Source organism: Dermacentor albipictus, chromosome 1, assembly GCF_038994185.2.
Source record: "Dermacentor albipictus isolate Rhodes 1998 colony chromosome 1, USDA_Dalb.pri_finalv2, whole genome shotgun sequence".
Classification (NCBI taxonomy): Eukaryota; Metazoa; Arthropoda; class Arachnida; order Ixodida; family Ixodidae; genus Dermacentor; species Dermacentor albipictus.
This window is the reverse complement of record NC_091821.1, coordinates 520,415,241-520,436,910: the sequence shown is the minus strand read 5'-3', so window position 1 is coordinate 520,436,910 and position 21,670 is coordinate 520,415,241.

Sequence of the window (21,670 nt, the reverse complement as noted above, 5' to 3'; positions counted from 1 at the left end):
TCCGTTTTGCCATCATATGCAGAAAAGAATACATGTACGCTGGTACAAGTAGCAGACTGTTTCAGCCATAGGCGTGCACAGGGCCTTGCAATTGGGGGGCGGGCAATGCGCCCCCCCCCTCGTGCGCACGTATATGGTTTGCACTAATTGATAGCTAAATCAAAACTTGAGGCCCGATAATGCGCAAGAACACCCATGCAAGCCAAAGCCAGCCCATGCAATGGATGTAAGTACTTCCGTGTTCAAAATGCGTCCATCGTATCTTCCCTATAGTGTATCCATTTCTGCTACGACTGCTGCCCAGTTTCCTTAATGCCCCCAAGATGGACAACTTGATTGCGTACGCAAGCCAGAAAGAAAACACACACGCACACAAACACATGACACTCATCATTACTCCCGACATGTCGGACTTCAACGAGCTCGTAAACAGTTCCCCGCATGTCCTCTTTTATTCGTTACATTACTAGTTATGCCAGCTTGGGCATTAAACTTAACAATTGCTACTATGGGCGAGTAGAAAGGGCGGCCACGGTTTGACGTAAAACATTCCAACGGTACTTACGACCATGACGTTTAGGGCCGATTTACGCTCAAGCCACCCAGTGCCGCCTATCGCCGCAAGCCGCACCGCACGCGTGCGGTCGCGTGAAAGACTGCACGTATCAAACACTTGTGCACAAATTTCGGTTTACAATGTGTAAGGTATACACTGTGTGCACAATGTAAACGGTAATTTGTGCACAAGTGCTCGATACGTGTAATTTTTCGCGCAACCGCAATTGCGCGGTGCTGCTTGCGGCGATGGGCTGGCTCGAGCGTAAATCGGCCCTTAGGGCGTAATAACCCTTTCTCGTCATGAAGCTCGCCGTGTCGGCCGGGCTGAGTCTCTCAGGCTTCATAATCGCGATCAACGTGCCGTCGACGCACGCTAGCACGCCTGGAGTGGCGCCGCGTCGCGCAAACGCCGCCTTTGCCTCATCCTTGGCAGCTGGTGCGAGTGAAAAGTCAACCAACTTTCTCCGGGCAGACACGGAAATGATGGCCTTCGTCACCTCGTGAATGGTGCTGCTCACGGCCGACTGTGCCATACCTATGTGCTCCTCGCGACCAACGCTCCTCTGGAAGCTTCCGGTGCCGAAGAATCGCAGCGCGCACAACACCTTCCTTTCTGTGCAAAGGCCACTGGCTCGCTGGCATCCAATGATAGGGTCAAGCTCGTCGCCCAAGATACGCACTGTTTGTTTGGATAGACGAAAATACTGCCGGAACTCTACTTCCGTCAACTCTTCAAATGCATCATCTACCTCGGGTCGTCGTCTATGCGCGACTGCAGCAGCTACAGGCGACACGAAAAGGCACGGCAGAGAAAGCAAACGCCATGTTCTCCAACTGTTGGGAGCGCGGAATTGGATTGAACCGGATACGAAAGATGCTAACTGTCGCAAGCACTTACGTTCTAATCCAATCCGAGCTGTCTGGTAGCCGTTCCAATCTGTTCTATCGATTCGGACGGACTCTCCGTCCGTTCTGTGGCGTTCGTCCGTTAGCAGACGACACGGAATGATTGACAGCAGCAAGACGTCATGGCTCACGTGACAATTGACGTCATGGCGTTCGTCGCGGTTCAATGAGCAAACGTGTGCGGCTCGCTGGAACGGAGCGCCTCCGTTCTATTTTGGAACCCGTACAAGATCGCATCCCAGCAGGAGACCGCGGCTGCGGCGTGGCAGGCTGGCCTGGTTCCCAGGTGCCCCTCTCCGGAACCCTGAAAAGCTTGGATGCATTCCACGTACGGCCGTCTCCAAGTCGGAAAGAGGCTGGTCCCCTCCTCTTGATCACCTCAGTTGGTGAAGAAAAGAAGCAGTCTCCCTTGAAACGAACGGACGGTTTTTGATACGGACAAAGTCGCCTACGGCTATCTTCGTCTTCTTGGCGGCTCTGCCTTTGTCCGTGTAGTGCTTACTGCTCTGCTGCTGACGCCGAATCCTTTGACGAAGTCGCGCCAACTCCTTGACTGGGTCTTTCGCAAATGCTGGTGCTGAGAAACCAACGACATCCAGCCTGTTTCGGGGCATTCCACCATGCAGCAGAACTGCTTGGGCGACCGCGGTGGTAGCGTGCGGAGTACAGCGGTAAATGGCAAGGTACTCTGTCACAGCTTGCCGGAGTGGTCTCCTTTCGAGGAGTGAGACTTGAATGAAATTTCAGTGCGCGATTGAAACGTTCTATTTGCTCATTGGCTTGAGGGTAGTATACCGAAGAATGTGAAAGACTGATGCCTCTGTTTTGCAGGCAAGTGATGAACTCACGCGAAGTGAACTGAGGTGCATTGTCACAAACGGTCTCTTCTGGGTAGCCTTCACGGGCAAAAACATATGTTACAAAGTATTTCACGGTGCTCGTGGACACTTCGCTGCAAAAATATACCTCTGGCCATTTACAATGGTAGTCAGCAAGCCTTACACAAAGGACCAACAATATCTAGGCCAAGCTTCTGCCACGGTCGCTCAGGCCATTCAACAGGTTCCAACAGTGCTGGTGATGTTTTGGCGGACTTATCTGCCAATGTGGCAGTTTTTTACTGCCGTTTCCACTTGATTATTCATTCGCGGCCACCAGAACCGCTCACGCAGTTGCGCATTTGTGCGCGTGATATCCGGATGTGTTTAGAATAAAAATAGGAACAGCGCAACACAGGACGAGCGAGTAAACAGGACTGAGCGCTGATGTGTCTCGTGCGTGATGTGTCTCGTGCGTGATGCCGACGATCTGAGCTGTGAGCGAGGACGGAACAACGAGGAGCTCTCCACGCAGTAGCAGGTTATCGACAACAGAATGTTCTTCCCGCATGTGGTAGAATGGTTTCGCCTCTTCTGGTATGGAATTCTTAGGCGGCCAGGAACTCAGCACGAATGACTTGACGGTTTCCAGGCAACTGTCGTCGAGGGCGGCCTGCCTGAACTTCTCCTTAGTCACGCAGGCTGGCTCAATGAACGAGACAATTTCTTCGTGCTTAGCAATCTCTGCCGCCGTGGTAGGTGCTGGTAGCCGAGAAAGTGCATCTGCTACAGTGTTTGTGGACTCCTTGCGGTATTCAACAGTGAAATTGTAGCAAAGCAATCGTGCACTCCAGCGTGCGATTCGAAGTGGGCGTCTTCCATGTCCTTGTGACGACAGCAAGGACACCAGTGCCTGGTGGTCTGTTCGAATTGTGAAATGGCGACCCCACAGGTACGTGTGCCATCGCTCACACGCCCGAATGCACGCAAGAGCTTCTCGTTCACCGACTGAATATTTCCTCTCTGCAGGCGACAGTGTACGAGATGCGAAATCGACTGTGGGGAGCTCGTGGCCACTTTGTTGCTGCAGGACTGCTCCCAGCCCACAGTCGGACGCGTCGGTCGACACAATAACTGGAAGGGGTGGATCGAACATCTGGAGGACTGTACTCGACGAAAGCATTTCTTTGACCCTCCTGAAACTGCTGTCTGCTTCGGCAGACCAGATGAATGGCTCATTTTTGCGAAGACTCTCATAGGCTCAACCACTTGTGCCAAGTGTAGAACAAACTTGGAGTAGTATTCTACGAGGCCCAAGAACGAATGAAGGGTGGCAACATCAGTTGGCACTGGTGTGTTAACTATGGAGTCTACCTTCTCAGGGAATGACGAGATACCACGTGCGCTGACCTTGTGTCCTAGAAACGCAAGTTCTGGAACGTCGAAGAGGCATTTGTTGTTCAGTTTCAAGCCTGTGTCTTTTTTTCTTTTGCAGCACGGTCTTCAAGTTGGAAAGGTGCTCTTCTGCGGTCTTGCCAAAAATGATAACATCATCAATGTAGAACAACACGCCAGGGCAGTGGTCAAGGATTGTCGCCATTATCTGAAATGCCGCTGGGGCAGAAACCAACTCAAAGCAAACTCTTTTAAAACAGAAAAGGCCGTCATGAGTGATGAAAGCTGTCAAATCCCTGCTGTCAACATACAAGAGAACCTGATGGTAAGCGGAAACCAAGTCAAGTTTTGAGAAGTGTGTAGCGCCTACCAAAGCGCGAAGCAGCTCCTCTGTGTGGGGCAACGGAAAACTGTCCGGAACAATAGCTTTCTTCGGCTCTCGAAGGTCTACACATATCCTGATGCTACCATCTTTCTTGTTAACAACAATAATGGGGGAAACCAATTCAGAAGCATCGGTGCGCTCGATGATGTCAAGGTTCAGCAACCTCTGAAGCTCACTTGATACTGGTGACCGGAGAGAATATGGCAGATGGCGAAGCTTCGAAGTTACAGGGTGCACGCCTTGCCGCGTCTTGATGCAATGCGTGAACCCCTTGGCAAGACCCAACTCGGGACTGAAAAGTGAAGTGAACTCATGTGCTAAGGCTGGCGGAAGAGCTTTGTTACGGGGCTGCGTGCTTGACGGTGTGGAAATGGAACAGGTAGCGGGTCAACAACAGTCGGCAGCAGAATCCTGAATCTGCAAGGAATGTCAAGGTGACATTCGCGACTTGCACTTGAATATGGATTCCGCTACGCGCGGAACGTTGCACAGTCAAAACTTGCTCAGCACTGCTAGATGACGAAACATCTTCACGAAATTCAACTTCACGGACTCTGTCTTGCATTTGAGTTAGCTTGCGGTTGCATACTCTTTGAAAGTGGCCCTTGCGACTGCAAAACAAACATGTCTTTCTACGCGCTGGGCTCCGTTGCGCTGACGCGACGTGGTCCCGCGAGCCGCATCGGAAAGAATGTGGCGAACAGGAGCGGCTACTCTGTTCTTGGTTCCGCTGCGGCGCCCGTGAGCCGCCCGCACTCCTCGTTGAATTCTGCTCAAAGTTGGCTGTCGGTTGTGATTTCCTTTTTTTCCAAGAATGGGGGGATGCTTTACGGCGCTGCCGCAATGAAATTGCTTCGACCGAAGCAGAGAAAGCTCCTGTAGCTCTTCAGCCGCCTGCTCAAACTGAAGTGAAATCGTAACTGAATTCTCGAATGAAGGTGTGGAACCCTCGAGCAGTAACCGCTCGCGTACGCGATTGGAAGCTACGCCGGCAACGAATCCCTCAGAGGATCATCTTGCGAGGCAAACGAACAATGTGACGCCAGTTCCCGTAGAGCGGCAACAATGCCCTGAATGGACTCTCCTGTGTGTTGGCTGCGTCCGGGAAAGCGATGACGCTCGATGATAACGTTGCGTGACGTCGAATACTGGTGCCGTAATGCGGCAAGTGCAGAGTCGTATTCGTCACGAGGGGCCATGACAGACTTGTCATCGGCGAGTGCTGCGGCACTGAGCGGTGCCGGTGCTACGGTGCTGCAGTCCCTGCATGTAGCGTCTGACAAATACGCTGGACCTCTGCCCTCAGACAATGCAAAAGAATAGCCTTGCGTTGCTCCGGCTTGAATGCGGCGGCTCCGGATGCCTGCAAGTACACGTTGAACATTTGCTCCCACTGCTCCCATGGCAATGACGGACGGCCGGGCATGAAAAGGGAAAACGGTGGCGGAAAAAGCCCGGTGAAGCTCATGGTGGGCGGATACGGATGGCGCAGCGGAGCTGGAGGTACGTTCACGACATCTTTGTCGCCAATGTGGTATTGACCGAAGGTGGAAGTCACGCTCCAGCCGTCCTGCGGCGTTGACCAAGGCGCGGTGAACGGCGGCTGGTGGTATGACTAGCGGGTGTGTGCCTCGAAGCCTCCTCTTGCGGCGGCGACCAAGGAGCGACTGTCGGAGGCTGGTGGTACGGCGGTGTGGTCGTAACGGATGGGGGGCATCGGACATCATCATCATCATCATCATCATCATCAGCCTGGTTACGCCCACTGCAGGGCAAAGGCCTCTCCCATATTTCTCCAACAACCCCGGTCATGTACTAATTGTGGCCATGCCGTCCGTGCAAATTTCTTAATCTCATCCGCCCACCTAACTTTCTGCCGTCCCCTGCTACGCTTCCCTTCCCTTGGAATCCAGTCCGTAACCCTTAATGACCATCGGTTATCTTCCCTCCTCATTACTTGTCCTGCCCATGCCCATTTCTTTTTCTTGATTTCAACTAAGATGTCATTAACTCGCGTTTGTTCCCTCACCCAATCTGCTCTTTTCTTATCCCTTAATGTTACACCTATCAGTCTTCTTTCCATAGCTCGTTTAGTTCCTTTTCGTAAGCCTCCAGGTTTCTGCCCCGTAGGTGAGTACTGGTAAGACACAGCTATTATACACTTTTCTTTTGAGTGATAATGGCAACCTGCTGTTCATGATCTGAGAATGCCTGCCAAACGCACCCCAGCCCATTCTGATTCTTCTGATTATTTCTGTCTCATGATCCGGATCCGCAGTCACTACCTACCCTAAGTAAATGTATTCCCTTACGACTTCCAGTCGGGCATCGGACAGTGGCGGCGTAAGCCATGGGATGCTGGTGATGTTGAAGATCGCTTGCCGGGAGCACCTGCCTGACTTCGTCGCGCACCACTCCGGCGATTGACGATACGGGTCTATCGGGTACACATCTTTCTTTGTCACCTGATTTAGTTTTCGGTAGTCCACACAGAAGCGCAAGCTGTCGACCTTTTTCTTGACTAGAACTACAGGAGATGCCAAGGGACTCATTGATGGCTGGATCACGTCGTCTTTAAGCATTTTTGTCACTTGATGTTGTATGGCTTCACGTTTTCTAGGAGGCACACGATAAGGATTTTGGTGAATTAGTCTTGTCGTATCCTCTGTAATTATTCCGTGCTTTGCTAGAGGTGTCGGACCGACGCTGGACGTCGACGCAAAGCAGTCGCTAAATTTGGCCACACGGTCTCGTTTGTGTTGCGACAAAGCAGTGCTGACGTCAAGTGCAGGAGCTGAGTCTTGCGTAGGCGCTTCTTCCAGTAGTGAAAAGCAGCCGCGAACATTCGCACTACCATCAAAATAAGCAACAACCATGCCCTTTAGAAGGTACCGTCGCTCTGTGCTAAAATTGGTAAGCAACAGGTTCGTGCGCCCATCGGTGAGATTTACTATTCCTGGTGCGACCAAGATACCGTGAGTAAGCAACAACGTGATTATTTAGTTGGTAACTCCCTCGCAATGAAACGGTGCGTCACATGCTACCGAAACAAGGATACATGGTCGAGGTGGGATGACAACGTCGTCTTCTGTTAGACGAAAGGAGTGGTTTTGCGGCGTTAAGCAATAGACTAAACCATGACTCATAAAACTTCACCATGCGATCCGGGATGTTAATTACGGCGCCATTTTCTTTCAGAAAATCCATTCCAATAACCAAATCTTTACAGCACACAGGCAGAACGATGAAAGCGGCCACGAAAAAAGAATCCCCGATATCAATTCAGAAGTACATCTTGCAGTAGGCATCAGTAATTGGCCGCCTGCCGTCCTTATGTGAGGTCCCGTCCATGGCGTCTTTACTTTCTTCAGGCGGAGGACGAGTTCCTGACTCATTATCGAGAAGTCGACACCAGTGTCGACTAGCGCCGTCACTGGCCTTCTGTCCACCAAAACATCAATGTCGGCGCTCACGATTTCTTCAGTGTTTATCGGCTTCACAGCGTTCTGCAGCGGTAGTGTTGGGGGCTTTTTATTGTCTTGCGGCGGGCCTGCAACCTCACCTCCCGAGGTCGCCGCGTTCAGTTTCCCCAGCGTGGGCTGGACGACCTTCGTCGTCGGAGATCAGCAAAAGTACGTCCAGTAGGTGAGGCCATCTGACGTGGAGGGGTTGGAGAACACGACCGACGGCCGAAATCGGACCTATCCTTGGGCACGGATTCGTCATTTGGGTGCGCTATTGGAGGTTCCAGAAAAGTAGCGTCGTCGCGGCGTAGCATGGAATCGTCATTTGCACGTCGACCGTAGGACCACGGATGATGAGGTCGAAATGACGTGTCGCGATGCCAGCAATTACGCGAAATATGGCCGGCGCCTCCGCAGTGAAAGCAAAGTGGTCGCCCGTCAACGGTGCGCCATACGTCGGTTTTCCGAAATTGCGGTGGTCCCGTACTGTCGTTTTGCAGCGTTGATCAAGGGGTGGCGGACGACGGCTGCTGGTATGACTGTAGTGGCATAACGGGTGCGCGCCTCGAAGCATCCTCTTTTGGCGGCGACCAAGTAGAGGCTCTTGGAGGCTGGTGGTACGGCGGTGTGGTTGTGATGGGTGGTCGACAAGGTGGACAGCGGCGGCGGAAGTCATGGGATGCTGGTGATCTTGAAAATTGGCTGCCAGGAATGCCTGCCTGACTTCGTCGCGCACCACTCCGGCGATTGACGATACGGGCCTATCCACTGTCGGTATAAGAATCTCCTCTCTGACGAGTTCTCTAACCAATTCAAGCAAGGGATTCTGATACTCGCCAGTCACCGCGGCGGCATTGATTGTGGTGCTGGTGGACAGTCGATCGTACTGCCTGCATCTTTGATGAAGGGCCCGCTTAATAGCCGTAGCCTCTTTGATAAAGTCAGCGGTGGTGACTGGTGGGTTCCGCAGAAGCACCGAGAACAGTTGCTCTTTTACACCTCGCATGAGGTAGCGCAACTTTCTTTCTTCAGTCATGTTGGGTCAGCTCTACAAAAGAGGCTGGCCAAGTCCTCGGCGAACATCGTGACCGACTCATTAGGTTGTTGTACCCGTAGCTCCATCATCTGCTGGGCTCGATTCCGTCGGTCGGCTCTCACAAAAGTGTCCGTGATTTTCTGACGAAGGTCGTGCCATGTAGTTAGGCTTGCTTCGCGGTTCTCGTACCAAGTACGGCCACTGTCGTCAAGGGCGAAATATACGTGGGAGTGCTTTTGCTGCTCAGTCCACTGGTTAATCTGTGAAACGCATTCATACTTCTCACACTTCTATGTCTTCGAAGACTGCACCGCGATAGCGATCGGGAACCAGAGAATGGAGAAAGGTTACTTGTTGTAAACTGGAAAACTGGCTGCTTTGGGGTGCTTGCGGTGGGCTGGTTTCGGCCATTGCAGATGTGTGGAACTCCTAGGGAGAGGTGGTTGAAGGGGGGAGAACTCCGGGGCAAGGCCTAAGAGTCGGCGACTAAAGCGGTGCACGGGCGTCGTAATTGGTGATAACGCGGCCGGGCTAGATGAACGACTCCCAGAAGGACTCCGGAGCATCAGGCGTGGTCAGTGCCCCGCACCTCCCCCAGTGTCGCAGTACAACGCGGATAGAAGGCCGCACCGTAAAATAATTTACACCCTTAATATTGAGAAAGGGTGTATATGTGTCTATAAGTCACACCGATAGGGTGTCAGTTATATAAATCCCACCCTAAAGGTGTGAGTCATTGACACATTTACACCCTGTTTCAATTTGAAAGGTGTAAATTATTTTACAGCGCGGGAGATGTTCTTTAATAACAGCAGGACAACCTGTTCAAAAACAAACAGAGGCACGTCATCTTCGTCCTCGCCGAATCCCACTGACCCACTAAACGAAGTCCGGTAATGTTCATATCCCAGCAGAACTTTTTTTTGGCTAGTTGGTGCATGTTACTGAAGTACTGAAGCACCAAACAGACGACACAAGAAGAGACATGGACGAGCGCTTACTAACAACTGATGCTTTATTGACGGAAACACACAACATATATACGCAAATTTGGCGGCGCAACTCACACGTTGTCGAAAATCACATGTTAACAGGCAAAAGGTGATAAAACGATTGAAAAGGTGACGCTCGGGACTATGACTCGTGGTGTATAGGGCCAAATGATCATAAATGATAATGGTTATGTGATACACAAAACCCCGCCGTAAGGGAGTACCCCATCAAAAACTAAAAGATTAAGATTTTTCACCGAGCGCAGGCGGCGCAGCAACATGCTCAATTCTAACTAAGGGCTTCTAAAAAGGACCTTTCACTTTTATACAGAACTTTTTATGGTTCGCTGACGCATTCAAGGCCCTTCCTGTTAATGTGGAAGGCTTCCTTCAGCTCACGGGCAACGCTGTCTCGACTTCTGTCCAGAACAATGGTATCTCTTAGGCGAGGTCTGCACCCGCACTCTTTGCAATGGATGGCCATATGGGAACCAGTTCCTGCTTCCTGTAAGCGTTCGTGTTCTTTTAGCCTTTCATTTAAACACCGCCCCGTTTCTCCAATGCAAACTTTTTTCATGAGAGCGGAAGCTGATAAACTATCCCTTCCTTGCAACTGACAAGTGGATTGGTATGCTGGATTCCGCAAGTCGCGCGTTCTGTTTTTTTGGTTGTTAACGCGAGCGCACAATGTAGCAAGTTTTGAAGGGGCTGAGAAAACAACCGGGACTTTGAATTTACTCGCGACCTTTTTCAGGTTGCTAGCTACGCGGTGAGAGTAGGGTACGACTACGGGTCTTAATCTCCTGGTTTGTTCTTGCGTGTTTTTTCTCTGTTCATATCGTCGTTCTATGTTCATATCGTCGTCGTCTGCATAGAATACACGCGTCAATATTCTCTTACCCGAAATATTTCCTGGCCCTGTATTGCCACTGTCTGTTCACCGTTTTCGTTGAATACCATAACACCCGATTTATAAACACTAAATTTTAAACCTAAATTCTTGCCTTCTTGTCTACAGGTATTAGCCAGACGTTGCAAATCACTTTGCCCAATTGTTGGCTAGCAACACAATGTCGTCCGCATAAAATAAACCTGGAAGCTGCTGCTCTACTACTGCACCCGCCTATTTGTATGAGAGGTTAAACCCAATATTCTTTCCTTCTAGCGCCCTCTCCATCCTCACCTAGTACATCATAAACAGCAGTGGGCATAAAGGGCACCCCTGCCTCAGTCCCTTGTTGATATCAACTTTCTCCTCGCCCCTCATTCCCGCAGGGGCGTCTGCGTCAGCAGGCGTTTGGTGCTTTGCGACACCATGTTCCCGTGCACACGAGGGTTGGATCTTCCCGCGTGTAGCCGTGCGCGACTTAGCCGTGTCTGGGGAAAGGGGGATTCGGAGGTTTGAGCCGATTCCAGGTGTTCGGACCTTTTAGGCCCCCCGGCGGAGGCAGCACACCCCTTTGGCTTCTGTTCCACTTAGACGGCACCCCCGAACTGACCCACCCGGGGAAATCGGTAATTGCCTTTTCCTGTCTCTCTCTCACTCCAGCCTTCGTCTTTCTCTCACTTTCCACCTTTCTAGTCTTAGTCTTCGCGTGGCTTCCCTTTACTTCCAAATTTTCGAGGCAGCAAGGGTTAACCTTGTGTGAATAGCGAACCTAGGTTATTTAATATTTGGTTCAGTTGGCGTTTGCAGGGCCTGTTTTTACAGTTGCAGTAGCGACCCCTTGTAGCGACCTCTTGTAGGGCTCCACGGTGGGTGGCTGGCGTTATTGCCGAAAACTACACATTCTTCTGTGGATAGTTCCTTCCCTCCACTCTCTGATCGCCCTCAAAAAAGAGGGCGCAACGATGAAGTTTTCCAGTTTTCGGTCTGCAAAAAGAATCCTTCCCCCGTTCCCATGTCATTCGTTCTGAAAAACCAGATAAACCAGTTTGAACAATTTCACCCTTCCTTGTTTCCAAGTCATTGACTGAAGTGTTTGCTCCAGGTTATAAGGCGTCGAGGACGACAAACGGTGATCACCTCTTGGAGCTCCGCGATCAGAAACAGTATGAGCAATTGCCAAAACTAGTGTCATTTGGGGAAACCCAAGTAATCGTAACCCCACACTGTACGATGAACACAGCCCACGGTGTTGTCTCGGACGATGACTTGCTGGAGCTCACTGAGGCTAAACTCTTGGAAGGCTTCAGTGACCAGAATGTTATCAATGTCAAAAGAATTAAGATTAGGCGCGACAGCAAAGAAATCAAAACCAAGCACCTGATACATTCGGCTCAAGTGTTCTGCCCAAGTCTGTAGAGGCCAGGTACATCAAGCTCTGTGTTAGGCCATATGTGCCAAATCTCCTCAGATGTTTTAAATGCCAACGTTTCGGCCACAGTTCACAGAGCTGCAGTGGCCGCCAAACTTGTGCGAAATGAGCATACCTCTCAACCTTGCGAGAACACTCTCCGCTGTGTAAACTGTGACGGCGAGCACTCCGCGTACTTGTGGTCGGGCCCATCCTGAAAAAAAAGAAATTGTTACAAATAAAGTCAAAGAAAATATATTTGAAGGAGGCACGTAGGCGGGTGTCATACCTGCCTACGAGCAGCTTTTCCGTTGTGGCGCGTCAGGGCGCAGCGTCACAACGGCCTCCGGCGGCTATCCCGTCTACACACACTGTGAGCTGCATGGCGGTGACGCCATCCGGCCCCCCGGCGGCTACAGCTTGCTCTGTTCCGCCACCCCAGAAGAAGGGACCATCGACCTCCGGGAAGATGGTCTCAAAGGCCTTGTCCAATGTGCCGAGGCCTTCACGTCAAACACAGTGCCTCGCAAGAGGCGATGGACACAACAACCAGCCAGATGGTGCCACCAGCGCCTAAGGAGCGGCGAGCCACTCTCGACCGCTCCAAAAAAGTCAAAGCTCTTGTCACGGCGCCTCCAAAGGGCCAGTGAGCTAGTCCTCGTCTCTTAAACACCCAGCGCACATTTTCTATAATGGAGACAAATGCTGCAATGGAATGTTAGAGGACTCATTCACAACCTAGATGATATTACATAACTTCTACACAGGCATCATCCAAAGTTGCTGTGTGTTCAAGAGACACATCTGAAACCCACACACACAAACTTTATTCGTAAATACACAATCTGTCGTAAAGACCGCAACCAGGCTAATGCCTCCGGTGGGAGGAGGAGGAGGAGGAGCAACATTTATTAGAAAGAAAGGACAAGCAGGTGTCTTTCTGCTTGTGCGGGAGGCGCCCTTAGTCCAGGGCTCCTGCGGCTCTTGCTGTCTCCCGGACCCGCCGCACCAGTTGCTGCTGGTTACGAGGGTCCGAACTAGTCAGCACGGCCTCCCACTGCTCGGGCGTGGGGTTGGGTATTTGGGGGGCCGCCTTCACGTTGGGGCACGCCCATGTGGTGTGATATAGGGAGGCGTATTCATTACAAAGGGGACATTGGTATGAATATAGTGTAGGGTGTATTGCGTGTAGTCTGCTTAAATGGGGGTATGTGTTGGCGGTGTTGCAATAGTTGCGGATAAGTCTGTGGCTTGTGAACAGATCGCCCTTCAGACGCCCCTTAAGACAGTGTCAGTTCGAACAAGCCTTTTTAACAACTGGTTGACTGTGTGCTGTATATACATACCTCCTAACTATCATCGGAGAAAAACCAATTTCCATAACCTAATTAATCCGCTTCGTGACCCCTACATACTCGTAGGTCATTTTATTGCCAACCACACGATGTGGGGAGATTCGCGATGCGACGTGGGAGGCCGATTGATTGAAATTTTTTTTCCGGGCTCTAGTGCCTGCCTGTTCAATAAGAAGGAGCGGACCTATATACCATACAACGTAACTCACATTCATCGATAGATCTAGCAATAGGCTCTGCTTCTCTTCTGCTTTACCTGGAATGGAATGTGACCAATAATTCTTTTGGGAGTGACCACTTCCCCATAACTTTACACTTAATTACGCAGCATGACAACCGTCCCCGTCTTCCCATTTGGAAATTAGCATCGGCTGACTGGGAGCATTTCAAAGAATCAACTCATTTACCACCCGATGTTATAAGCAATTTTAGTATAGATGATGCTGTCGCATATTTTACAGTTTTTATTTGTGATGCTGCTGAAAAGTTTATCCCGCAAACCAATGGTGGTTCACTTAAAAGATATGTTCCCTGGTGGAATGAAGACTGTAGAGATGCGTGAAAGAGGCAGAATAAGACATGGGGCACATTGAGCAGATCGCCGAATACAGAAAATCTCTGAATTTAAACACATAAAATCGCAGGGAAGGCGGATACGACGTCAGGCGAAGAGATAAAGTTGGGAGAGGTTCATTTCAGGTTAAGTTCGTACACACAGGAGGCGAAAGTTTGGAATGGTGTAAGGAGGCTAAAAGGGCAGCAAATAAATGCGTTGGCTCTGGTGAGTGATCAAGGGAATACCTTAGAAGAGCAGGCAGACTTGGGGAGCACTTTGAACATGTGTCGAGCTCAATCCACTATTCTCAGTGCTTCCTTAAACACAAACAAGTAGAAGAACGTAAGCCAATCATACGTAAATGCAGACAGAATGAACTGTATAACCGGCCTTTCAGTATTGCCGAGTTGAGAGCTGCCTTGAACATATGCAAAAGCTCTGCACCGGGACTTGACAGAGTCATGTATGACATGTTAAAACTTAACGTGTTTCGTGTATGAACTTACATGTATCAAACTTACATGTATCATATATGACATGTTAAACTTATTGTGCGCTATACAGTTTCTGATCATGTATGACATGATCAGAAACTTACATACTGACGCACTAGTTACACTACTCGCACTTTTCAACACTATTTGGGCTGCGGGATATCTTCCATCCACATGTAAAGAAGCGATCATGGTCCCTCTTCTGAAGCAGGGTAAATACCCTTAATTGGCGGCAAGTTATCGTCCGATAGCTCTTACATATTGCCTGTGTAAGCTTTGTGAAAAAATGATTAATCGCAGACTCATACACTGCCTTGAATTCAGCAAGATACCTTTTCCTTATCAGCGTGGCTTCAGAGAAGGGCGGTCGACAACAGATCATCTAGTGCGCATTGAAGGATATATCCGTGATGCATTTGTACATCAACAGTTTTATCAATATTCCTTGATATGGAAAAGGCGTATCACACAACATGGCGGTACGGGATCTTGCGAGACTTTTCGGGAATGAGCATCTGTGGAAATGTGCTGAGAATAATTGAAAGCTATTTGTCGAATCGTATCTTCCGCGTGCAAATTGGCAACGTATTATGGCGATCTTTTATACAAGAAACTGGTGTGCCCCAGGGAGGCGTACTCAGTTGCACACTCTTTATCGTTAAAATGAACACACCTCGTGCTTCACTACCACCGACCATTTTTGAATCCGTCTATGTAGGCGATATTTATTTATTTTGTTTATTTGAGTACCCTGAGGGCCCGTTAGGGCATTACATAGGAGGGGGGGGGCGAAAAGCTCAAGCGTAAGTGGAATGTGTACAATACAAATATTATATGAAGGAGTTAGGAACAATAACAATAAAGATCTAAACGTCGAGCAGAAACAAACAAAATAGAAAAAAAAGAAAGAAAGGGAGACGGAGTTTATACAATATCTGGTAGCGTGAAAATGCGTAATTAAATAATTAAGTATTAATTATTTATGAAATAATTAATTACCTGAGTGCTTTTCTTCGTTCCTATATTAGTTCCCAGCCAAGAAACCAAGTTGCCACTAATAGTTCCCAGCCAAAGAAACTAAAATGCGATGGTAACAACCAGTACCCATCAGAACACGAATGTGAAGATACAATTGAATGATGGTTTAGGTACACAACCTAAACGGATACATATCATATGAAACGGAATTAATTTTATACAATGCCCAGCACATGAAAGCACTGTTTGAGTAAATATTCAAGCAAATGTTGATTCGGACAGGTTGATACACTCTTAAAAGGTTAATAGTGTTGCATGAAATGATGATGATTCCGTAAGCGAGACAATGTTTGAAGGTAGCGAGTTGCATTCGGCAATAGATAAAACTAGAGGCGAATTTTGATAAGCGTTAGTCCTGGCAAGTATAAGTTTTGCTTTATTAACATGGTCTGTGCGGGTCGAGATGTGGGGAGCGGGAAGAATATGGGCTCGAGCGATTGCAATGCTGCTGTGATAAACGCTATGGAAGAAGGACAACCGTCATTATTTCCTGCGCATGTCAAGTGAAGGGAGATTGAGTAATTTCTTTAAGGAGGACGCACTTTGATATCCAGAGTATTAAGGTAATATGAACCGCGCAGCTTTATGTTGAACTGATTCGAGTAGGTTCGTGAGATTTGAGTGATGAGGTGCCAAATTATGGACGCATATTCTAAAAAGGACCTGACAAGAGAACTGTATGCGCGAAGTCTGGTGTCTGTGTTCGCAAGGTGTAAGTGCTGTTTAAGGTAACCAAGTTTTTTGCATGCTTTTGTGGTGATGTGTTCAATGTGAGCATTCCAGCTTAAATCGGAGGTAAACAGGACACCCAAGTAATTGACTGAAGGTACTGGGTCAACAGCAATACCGCGTATTGTATACTGGTCAGAGGTAGGCCGAGTTATCGAAGCAAACCTTACGTGTTTAGTTTTGGCTATGTTAATTTCCACCTGTCATGTGTCACACCAGTCAGTTAGTTTTGTTAAATGAGCCTTCGGCACGGAGATGTCAGCAGGGCAGCTTATTTCGTTATGCAAGACACAGTCATCTGCGAAGAGACGTATTTGTGAAGTAATATTAGTTGTTATGTCACTGACGTATGTTAGAAATAGCAGTGTACCAAGGACGGACCCTTGAGGAACTCCCGAACTGACGTGGGTGAGGTTAGAAAAGCAGTTGTTTAGATTGATTACTTGATATCTGTTCGTTAGAAACTCCTCAATCCATCGTGTCGTGTTGTAGTCAAGCTGTAGATTTTTAACTTTCAGTGTTAGTCGATTATGAGGTGCCTGGTCGAAAGCTTTTGAAAAATCAATAAAAATGGCGTCTAAACTAATCAATCTGTGTAAAGAAATGTGAATATCTGCTACAAGTTTATATAGTTGCGTCTGACATGAGCGATTTTGGCGAAAGCCCTGTTGGTTATTGAGGAGGTTATTATTGTTAAAATAGGCTATAATGTGAGAGTATACGATGTGTTCCAGTAATTTGCAACTAATAGATGTCAGTGATATAAGTCTGTTTTATTAGGGTCTGCTGTGTCACCAGCTTTAAATACCGGTATTACTAGTGCTGATTTCCAATCTTCCGGTGGGCACCCCGTATCAAGTGACTGCTGAAATATTAGAGAACAAAACTGAAGAGTAACGCGAGGTTAATTTTAGAAGTTTAGTACTTATACCGTCAGGACCTGGGCTGGTTATATGAGGAAGCCTGTCAATTCCACGAGAGACACCATGTTCCGATATTATGATGGATGAAAAAGGGAATTAAATAGATGGTTGTTCAAGTATTTGAGTGTTATCAAGCGATAGTTCGTTAGTAAAAACTGCAGAGAAGCATTTGCTAAATAGCTCTGTGCTATCTCTTGTGTTAAGCATTGCTCCGTTTTCGGAAATTAGTAAAGGAGCAGTGTGTTTTGCTTTTGAGTTAACTACTTGCCAAAACTTTTTCGGATGAGTTTTGATCATACTGGGAAGGGTGCAATTAAAAAAAACTTGTCTTTAGCTTCGATAATTGTAATTTCTGTATGGCGCGCTATGGTTTTGTAATTTTGCCAGTCTTCTCGGACATTTGTTCGGGCAGCTTTTCTGAACGCTTGTTTTTTTCTTGTTTATGCTCTTTTTCACATCGCGGTTAAACCACGGATCGTTCTGTCTTGAGCTGATGGTCCATTTGGGTATACATGTAATTTCAACTTCTTTGAGTTTATCGCTGAACAAGCTGCAGTTATCACTTACCGTTCTGTTTTGAAAATTGTTTGCGAAGTCGGCTGTAAATGAGGCTAACATACCAATCATTTGGGCAGTGTCGGCGCGTGCGTAGCTGAGAATGCATTTTTTCGCTGTATATTTCTCGGCAGGTTTCAATGCAAAGGAATGTTGTACCCCCCTGTGATCACTTAATGGTTTTAGTACATGTGTCGCAGCCAAGTCTGGATGATTTGTTAAAATAATATGTAGTACGTGGTCACCCCGAGTTGGTTCGCACACAACTTGAGTTAAATGATGAAAATGCAAGGTTTGTAGTAAATGAAGACACTCAGATCTGTTGCTATTTTCCTTTAAGGACGAGGTCGACCTCTCGATACCTGGGTAATTAAAGTCATCCCCTAATATCAATATGCGTTTTGGGAACTGGGATATGACCTGTTAAAAGCATAATTCGAAAAATGAAAAAATTCCAAGCGGCTATCAGGTGGCCGGACTATAGCATGCACCAATGACACATTGCGCATGTCCGATACGTGCAGAGACCCACACTATTTCAAGAGCAACTCCCTCTACCAACTCCCTCTCTTTCTAAATCTGTCGTATTGAATCCGCCAACAAGTATTTTCACTGCAGAAACCTACGCAGTACTGTCTGCAGTAAAACATGTAAAGAAATTAAAACTCCACTGAGCAATAGTATATACAAATAGGTTTCAAATCCTGCCAGTGTGTGAGAGACAGGTACAGCAGGGCTTAAACAAGGTGCACAAGTCGGCTGACAAAAATGGATTTGAAATCAACCCCCATAAAGTAATTGTGTTCTGTTTACAAGAGAGAGATGCCTGGTTCCAGATCCTTGTTTAGAGCTGGACGGACAACAAATTCCTGTCAACAAAGAGCACAGATTTCTAGGTGTTATACTTGATTCGAGGCTTACTTTCGTTTCACACATAAAATGTCTTAAAGTAAAATGTGTAAAAACAATGAACTTACTTAAAATGCTATCCCACACAACATTAGGAAGCGACAGGAAGTGTTTACTGAATCTTTACAGGAGCCTAGTTGGCTCACGAGTAGACCATGGTGCCGTAGTATATCACTCTGCCGAACCGAGCGCGCTAAAGTTAGACCACGTTCATCATCTGGGTACCCACCTGTCCACTGGCGCATTTAGAACAAGCTCTGTCGAAAGTCTATATGTAGAGTCGGATGAGCGGTCACTCCATTTTCAGAGAACATACATGAGCTTCACCTATTTTCTCAAGGTGTGCTCTAAAAAGAAACATCCGTGTATCACAACCGTTAACGACTTGCCGTGTGAGACACTTTCGTAATAGACCCTCTGTGAGACTTTTTTTTGTCCCTGCATGCAAGAGAACTTAGCGAGGGAATAAATGTCCGTGTTCTCGAACAACGTTTAATGCCTCCAGCTAAGCTATTACCACCCTGGGAGTGGCAGGTGATAGACTGTGATGTATTCTTTGTGGAGGTCACAAAGCACGCACCTGACCTCGAAATCGCTATGCATTTCCGTAAACTTCAGTCGAAGTACTCCTGCTCCGAATTATACACAGACGCGTGAAAATCGCATGCTGGTGTATCTTAGGCTGCTGTTGTTCTCTCTCTTTCTAAATCGGATGTATTGAACCTCTTAACGAGTATCTCCACTGCAGAAGCCTATGCAGTACTGTCTGCAGTAAAACATAAAAATAAATTAAAACTCGACAGAGCAATACTATTCACCGACTCGCTAAGTCTTGCTAAAATACATGTTTTTTGCAGCAATTGAACACACACAAAAGGAAGACACATAAAGGCTACACGCGTGGCACTTCCAATTGATTTAATTTGGGCTGTGACCCATAAATATATATATACACACACACGCATGCGCTGAGCCAGGGAACACGAACTAAATCTAGATGACGTGGCACGTTTGCCTGCGCACTGCAAAGCCTCCATGTGCGTTTCTCTGAGATTAGGATTCTTGGCAGAACTGGATTTCAAACAGCACGCGAGCTAATGGAAGCTTACTATATAAAAAAAAACGTACAAATTGCATTAACGATACATCTATCGTGCTGTATCACTCGGAAACTAGATTATTCGATCACTGGGTAACGTAGATCTGTGAACAGCCAGCGCATGCGCGTGTGTGTATTTATATTCATGGCTCACAGCCCGAATTAAATCAGTTGGAAGTGCCGCCCGTGTTGTCTTTATGTGTCTTCCTTTTGTCTGTGTTCAATTGCGGCAAAAAACACTTCTTTTAGCAAGCACCAACTAGGCCAACAAGCAGTTCTCTCGCTAAGTCTTGTAGAATCGTTAATTTCTTTACAAAAACATCTCCAAAAGCATCTACAAAAGCAACTCCTGTTTCCATTCAACTTTACTCACTCTTAAGCAATTACATCGCTCTTATGCAATCTATCACATAGACATGTAGTAATTTGCTGGGTACCTGGCCATAGAGGGATCGAGGGTAATGTACTAGCTGTACTAGCTAATATTCCTACTGCTGCTGTCCCTGTCGCAGATCTGGAGCCTTTCTTACGAAAAAAAAAACTGCGAAAATACTGGCAAAGCATATGGAATGCAGAACTAAATAATAAACTGTACGTTATAAAACCGCACTTAGGTTTCTGGTCCTCCCCAACAAAATCATGGCGAACAGATATCCTATACTGTCGTCTCAGAATAGGGCACACATTTGGTACCCACAATTTTCTGCTTACTGGAAATGAACCTCCAATCTGTTGGCGATGTGGTGATAGGCTGACCGTCCTCCATGTCCTCATGGAGTGTCGGAAAGACGAATCTTAGAGAAAGAAGGATTTTCTTCTTGCATATTATTATTGCGTCCCTCTTCACCCGGCTATGTTTCTTGGTAAATAACCGTGTTTTAACATCAAAGCAGTCCTCAATTTCTTAAATGTTGTTGTTAATGGTGATGCTATGAGCCCATTAAAGCGGCAACCTCTTCCCAGAGGATGTCGCTGTGATATTTTTGTATAGCACATGCCTCCAGGCCATTGTGTCTCAGGGACTCTAACGAGGCAGTGGTGCTCTAGTAAATTTTAGCATCTTACATAATTTCTATATCGCATCATTATTTCGCAATGCACTCTATAGCTCATAGTACACGTCATTTGTCAACGCCATAATGTTATTATACAGATTTACGCACTTTAGAGTGACTATATTTAAGGACCCTTTACAACCACGTCACATCAACTTCATAGAAGTCATAACGCCACTGAAAACTCATCAACACTGGCTTGGCGCTCCTTGGCCATACCTAGCCCTTGCGCCACTAAACACCACACATTCATTCGCTTCTCATCCCTTCCCATTCAACGCAAACGATACTTTCTAGGTAAATCTCTCTCAAAAGCTGTATACAATCGTTACATAAGCCTTCCCCTTCCAGAATATTCCACAATATGTTGCGGTCTACGTTGTCGTAGGCTCCTGTAATGTCTAAAAAGGTCACATACAATGGTCTGCTTTTTGCTTTTGATATTTCAATGCACTGAGTAAGACCAAACAAGTTATCATCCGTACGCCTACCTATTCTGAAGCCGTTCTGAATTTCTCCCAAAATGCCAATATTCTCTGCCCATGCTTGCAGCTTTAATATGATTGCCCGCACGGCTAGCCTGTATATTACCGATGTAATGGTCAACGGTCTATACGAGTGAATTCTATCTTTCTCCCCCTTACCTTTATAAATTAAATTCATTCTACTTTGTCGCCAACTGTCTGCTACTCGTCTCTCTGTTAAAGTTTTTTCGACAGCTTTCATTCACCAGAGCTTCCTTACTTATTGTTCCTAGTTCATTAATCAGCCTAACGGGAACCTCGTGTAGCACTGTGGCGGTGCGCTTAGGAATTTTCTCTTCGGCTTTCTGCCTTTTGAAATTTGTGACTGCCAGCTCCTTTTCCATCTGGTACTCTTTCATGCTCTATTTTTCTTCAAATACAACCTCGTCATTGCCTTGGAAAGATTCGCTTGGTATTTTTTAGATGTAATTTATTGCCGCTTGTCCTTCCAGTATGTTTCCATCTTCGCCTAGAATGTGCTGTTGTATAGTTGTTGACTTCCTGCCAAATAATTTTACGTGGTTCCAAAATATTTTAGGTGCGGCCTTTTTTTTCTCACGTATTTCCGACAACCAACGTTCA